Below are 6643 nucleotides of genomic sequence, written 5' to 3'. Positions count from 1 at the left end.
TATATACACCACCGTTGCAATAGCTCTAGTCAGTATTAAATATCCTTATGCACAATATTGGCTCTGAGTAGCTTCCTCTCTTTTTATGCAGGGCATAAAAAGGTACATAAATTAGAATACACTACATTTAAATTGACGACCAATTACCTTTCCGATGGCGTTATGGGATCCGACATTGTGACTAGGTCTCAAAACGGACTTCACCTCGAGATGCACCGCCTGTACCTGTATGCCTGTTCTACCGGTAACCAACCCGAACAAACCCGGGCAGGTTCGAATAGTGTGGGACGTAGCAGCGAAAGCTCACGGAGTCTAATTGTTTTCAGTCCTTTTAAGGGGTCCTGATTTGCTAAATTCTCTACGTGGAACTCTGCTACGCTATTTCGATTACATCCCGTTGCAGTAATGGAAGACATCCGCGAAATGTTCCACCAAGTACGGATTCACCGTGAGGATCAGCAATAGCAATTCTTTTACTGTATGGATGAGAAAGAATGAAGAACTGAGAGTTTTCGTCACGGCGGTTACAACCTTCGGAGCGCGCTGGTTACCTAGCAGTGCACAATTACACCAAGAACATCAATGAGGATCGCTTCAGGAGCGAATTTCTGATGAGATGTGAAGTTGTTGTCAAATCGCACTATGTCGACGACACTATGATAAGTGTCACTTCGGTGGAAGAAGCAATCCAGATAGCAGAGGAAGTTCGTCATGTTCATGCACAGGACGACATTGAAATCCGCAACTGGATGAGTAATTCGAGACGAGTTGTGGAAGCACTAAAAGAACAGTGTGCGGATGTGGAGAAAATTCTGAACCTGACAGATGAGTTATTTTCCGAAAAGGTTCTGTAGGGATGTGATGGAACACGACGGCTTTTGCCTTTATTTACAAGATCGACTGGAACCGCTACGATGGGGTACTCGGACAGATCGCCCACCTTCTCGTCTATTTGAACGTATTTGAAGTCACAAAGCTGACATCCATACCCCGTCTGAAGCTACAGCAGCAGAGTGATTGGAACTCGCCCATCTGGAACTGTACTGAATACGTTGCCGATCCAGATCGCCAAACGATTCTACTGGCCAGACTCTCGGGATGTTGATTATGAATGTAACTGAGCCTCGTGACTGGCGATACGTTCCAAGCAAAAGGAACGTAGTTGACGATGCTAAGTGGCTTCCTGAGTAGACGGATATTGCCATCATAACAGACCCATACCGAGTACCCGCCAATAATGGTCACTGATGGGTTGCGGATGGGGCCGGTAAAATGGCGGTGATTTGGGCAACGGGTAAATACGCCATCTAGGGGTTGATGTTCATTACTGACGAGGGCTTCGCGGTCGCCAAGGTGAACGGGGTCTTCTTCTGTAGCTGTTATGCGCCTCCGCGGCGTTGGTCGATCGAGTAGTTCATGCAGATGTAGGACTGTATGACGACCGTGCTGGAAGGGCAAAGGCTGGTGATAACAGCGAGTGACTTCAATATCTGGGCCGTAGAATGAGGAAGCCGTTTTACGAACCAGCGGGGTCCGATCCTGCTAGAGGGACTAGCCTTGCTGGATGTCAACTTGGCTAATGTCGGTTCCTTTGCCGATACAGAGCGGAGTGGATCATCGACGTTACTTTTTGTAGCCCTGGCCTAACAAGTAGTTCAAACTGGAGGGTAGACGATGCCCCTGCACTCACAGTGATCACCTGACGGTTCACTACAGTATCGACTACAACAACAGCATGCATCGGGTAGAGGAAGAGGCGGAAAGGCCACGGCCAAACCCTCGTAGGTGGAAGAAATCATACTTCAGCGTCGAGGTATTTGGGTTTGCGCTCCACCGTGAGCGAAACCTACTAGGCCTAAGCGGGGCTGGTAGCGGAGCTTTCGACTACGCATGCGATGCGACCATGCTTAGACAAGTTCATCCCAGGAATGGGAGACCACCGGCGTACTGGTGGACTCAAGCGATTGCGAACCTGCGCCGTGCATGCCTACGGGCCGCTGCCGAAGTCGCGCAGAAGACCGAGGAGACAAGGGCGCTGTCAGAGTGCCAATGTGAATCCGTGGGGTAATACCTGCCGGATCATGATAGCCAAGACAAAAAGCGTAATAGCTCCATACAGAGCAGTCTCCTTTGATGTTGAAGGGGATCATCGAAGGGCTTTTTCCACGTTATGGTTTTAGTCTTTGACTTTCTTTCGTAGGACAGCCTGGGACTGGAGCTGGCGAGTAGGAGAGGGTCGTCGATGCAGAACTCGCGGGGATAGCAAAGTCCCTTAGCGTAGGTAAGGCCCCAGGTCCGGACGGAGTTCCGAACTTGGCCTTAAAAGTAGCTATTGCAGAGGCTACCGAGTTGATCAGGGTTACTATGCAAAAATGCCTGAACGAGGGAGTTGCCAAAGGCAGGGAAACCACCCGGAGGCTCCCAGTTAAGCTTCCGTAAGGAGAGGTCGACCGTAGAAGGTTACAAAGAAGATAGCGCACCAGCGTAATAAAAGGGGGATTCGCTACTGTGCAGTAGTGACTATAGATGTAAGGAGCGCGTTCAGTGGCACCAGAGCGGCTATTGCCGAGTCGCTCCTGCGCCTGGGAATATCTTGGTACCTGTACAAGATTCTCGGAAGTTACTTCCAGAATCGAGGTGACACAGAGGTGAGTCGGAAGTGCTTTCCCATAACCTCAGGAGTCTCGCAAGGTTCCATTTTGGGTCCGCTGTTATGGAATGTCATGTACGACGAGGTGTTGAGGCTTAAGTTTCAGGTGGAAGTGGCAATCGTCGGCTTTGCTGACGGCACAGGTTATAGCGCCCTGCATCTGGTGCAGGAGGATTATCCAGCGGGAACTGCAACATCAACATCGTCAACGAGTGATCTTGTTTTGGTATGATACCTGACTTTGAAATTCTGTTATTATGTGGCAGTGGCTCGGGCTAAATTTGCTACAGAATTCCTGTTCATTTGAGTTCTACGATGGAAATATGTGTCGAACTGCTGAATATATGGTAGGCTGACCATTTGGTTACAATGAACTTGATGTAGCATTTTCGACAGTGAGACATCATTTTTAAAAAGTTCATCAAAGCATCGCAAATCTCTAAGCCTTCGGTTTCCGTACAATTGATGAGATCAGCTCTATTTACCAAACCGCCGCCATCACCACCGTCGTCGTTACCATCGTGAAAAAGTTAAACCCGTCGACAAGCTTAATTTAAATTTAATCGTTCGCTGTCCAACTCGTGGCACTCCGTGGTGGTTCGTGGATGGGAAAAACGTGCTCCACCGTGCCAGGAGAGGAAATTAATCCTTTCACCATTAAAAAGTACTTTCCCCATCCAATCGTTCCCCTTAGCGAACAGACTAACCTAGTAGCACGCTGGCGCTGTGTGCGTTTACTTTAGCACCGTTGATTCAATGAACCAGCTGAAATAAATCACTTTAACAGACAGCAGCCAGCAGTTCGGACTGCTATCTCGTTTGTTCGCGTCGGTCTGTCTCTGGAACTCTGAGGAATGTCCCTTAGTTACTGGGAGATTTTAGCGTAATGTTATTTTTTTTCGTCCGTGTGCCATTATATGGGAGAATTAAGGTAACGATGAAAGTAACGTGTTGTATGTCAGTTTTTTGGCAGGAATTTTTACTTTTTTTAAACTATTTTGAAGATAAATGGTCGTTTGAATTTGAATTGATAGACTCATCTGCGTTTGTAATCAACGCTTTTCACCCTAATCTCATCCAACAATAGCCCTAACTCACCCATTCGGCGAACCTCACGCTGTCGGCAGAGTTAACGAGGTTCTCGCATTTACAGTTTGAAACATAAAATCCGCCGATTCGCTAATATTCAACGCAGGTACCTTTCGGAAAAGCATATTTTGATATATCGCCCACCCATTAATCACGCAGCTGGGCCGAAATCCATCTGACCCCTGCCCGGCCCTGCCAACGCCGACCATCAAATCTGACCTTTTCCCGTACATAGTACTAGGCGCCCACCCGATTCATCGTCAAACCGAACCAAGCAACGGTAACGGGAGAGAGACGTGAACTTCTATCACAAACCCAGTCAGGACACGTGCACAGGCTCAAACAATATTTCGCACATAATTTCTCGCCGCTCATAAATTTTATAGCCGTTTTTCAATCCTTTCGAGGTTTTATTTCCTGGCAATAAACACCAGCGCCATTTCGTTACGGTTGGAGGGTAATAACAACACGCAATCCACTTCCCTTCCGCGGTGGTACCATTTGGTGTTTTATTTTATTCCAGCAGGGCTCATTACAGTTTATATTGAAGAGAATTCTTAGAATATCAAATAAGGGCTCATTCGTATGAAACTGCGTTTGCTGGCATATACCGCAGAGCTATTGGACATAATCTGGAACAGTGCCACTATAGTTGTGCAGGCTCTCTTGCAGGCATAATCAAAGATTAGCCATCGTAGATCATCACCCCCAGTGTTTGACGAAGCACTTCGAGGTGATAGTGCAATCGCCTACACAAATCACAGCTTGCTGTTCCGACGATGGGTTGTTCACAACCACCACCTGTGTTTTGAGGTGAGACAATTCCAGTTCAAAATGAAAGCTTTACTGTCATGGATGTAGCTTTAGAATAACGACTAAAGTATTTCAATTAATGTTTTTGCCCACCAGTGCATAATGACCCCATCACACCCGGATAAACTCTAACCAGTTCTCCAAATATTATCTCACGAAACCTATTGCAAGCCTATCCATATACGGGAGAATGAAAGTTGTTTACAGAGTTCTTACAAATTCTTAACACGGGGAATTTGAACACAAATCACTACCACACAGGCATTTGGAGTGGCTTATAGGACGTTTGGTGAAAACCATTCCTCCACCATACAGTGTTCCAGCTACAATAAAATGTATTGTAATGGAATGGTTCGTTAAATGTTTTGCACATTGTACTTATTGTACATTTATATCGCATCGCATTATACTGTTTTTATTACGTTTGAATCATCCACTTTCCTGAAATAAATTTTATCCGTGCATTTTATGTTATGTTTTAAATTTTTGATTTTTTTCTTGCTTTGTTTTGTTTATGTCCGTGACTTTTTGCAGTGACGAAAAGGCTAGAGAAAAAATAATTAGTTTAAAAATCAATTTAAGTTCAATAAAATGCATCATTTGGGATTCGGAATGATATTGAATTTAAATACTTGGATTTAACATTGCAAGTTCAATCACAGATTGAATTTATTGCTGTTTCGATTAAAAAAGGAAAATATAATTTTTCTATTGTTTGTTTATATATCCCTCCAAGTGTTAGTTTTTCTTTGGATCAAATTAGAGATATATTGCAACAAATTCCTACTCCATTTTATATATTAGGTGATTTCAATGCCCATAACTTTGCTTGGGGTAGTGACAAAATTGATGGAAGAGGTTCATTAATTATGGATTTGATTGATGAATTCAACTTAAATATTCTCAATGATGGTTCATTTACTAGGGTTGCTGTGCCACCTAGTAATCATTCGTGCATTGATTTATCACTTTGCTCGAATAATTTGACTTTGTCATCTTCTTGGTCAACTATCAATGATCCAAATGGCAGTGATCATTTACCTATTTTGATTCGAATGCACATTCCCATTCGAAATAAACTTATTAACGAAACATGTGTTTATGATTTGTGCAAAAATGTAAACTGGACAAAGTTTTCTGATTTAATATCTATTTATGTTATTAATAGTGTGGATTCGGATTCACCAATAGACAGTTATAATAGTTTTTCAAAATTATTAATTGATAGTTTGCGTAAATCTCAAACTAAAAAAAATGTTTCGAGTACTCTTAGAAGACAGCATCCTTCTTTATGGTGGGATAATGAGTGTTCCAATGCATTGAAAAATAAATCCAATGCTTTTAAACATTTTCGTAGATCAGGCTCCAGAGATAATTACTTACTGTATCGTAAAGCTGAAGCTCAGTTTACCAGGCTTACTAAATTCAAAAAGAGAAATTATTGGAAAAATTTTGTAGAAAATCTGGACAGTGATACTTCATTGTCCACTTTGTGGTCTGTAGCACGAAATTTAAGAAATTATAGTTCTAGTGTTCCTACTGTTCTAGAATATTCAGAAGAATGGATTGAAAATTTTGCTTCAAAAATATGTCCCGACTTTGTTGCTCCTTCCAAAAATTATAAAACAAAATCATTTAATTATTTCCCTGAGCTTTGTAATCCATTCTCTTTGGCTGAGTTTAATTTGGCTTTATCTATTACCAAAAATACAGCTCCAGGTATTGATAACATAAAATTTATTGTTTTAAAAATGTTGCCTGATGAAGGAAAACTTCATTTACTTTCAATTTATAACAGCTTCTTACTTCAAAATATTATTCCTCGCGAATGGCGCTTCATCAAAGTAATAAGTATTCTTAAACCTGGTAGAGATCCTTCATCAGCTGACAGTAGAAGACCTATCAGTTTGTTATCGTGTTTACGCAAACTAATGGAGCGAATGATCTTAAATCGCCTTGAATTTTGGGCTGAAGAAAACAACATTTTTTCTCCTTCTCAATTTGGATTTAGACGGGGTCGTGGTACGCGTGACTGTGTTTCGCTTTTAGCTACGCAAGTTCAACTTGCATTTAACCAAAAACAAGATGTAG

The sequence above is a fragment of the Aedes albopictus genome, chromosome 3, assembly GCF_035046485.1.
Source record: "Aedes albopictus strain Foshan chromosome 3, AalbF5, whole genome shotgun sequence".
NCBI lineage: Eukaryota > Metazoa > Arthropoda > Insecta > Diptera > Culicidae > Aedes > Aedes albopictus.
This window is presented reverse-complemented; position numbering follows the sequence as displayed.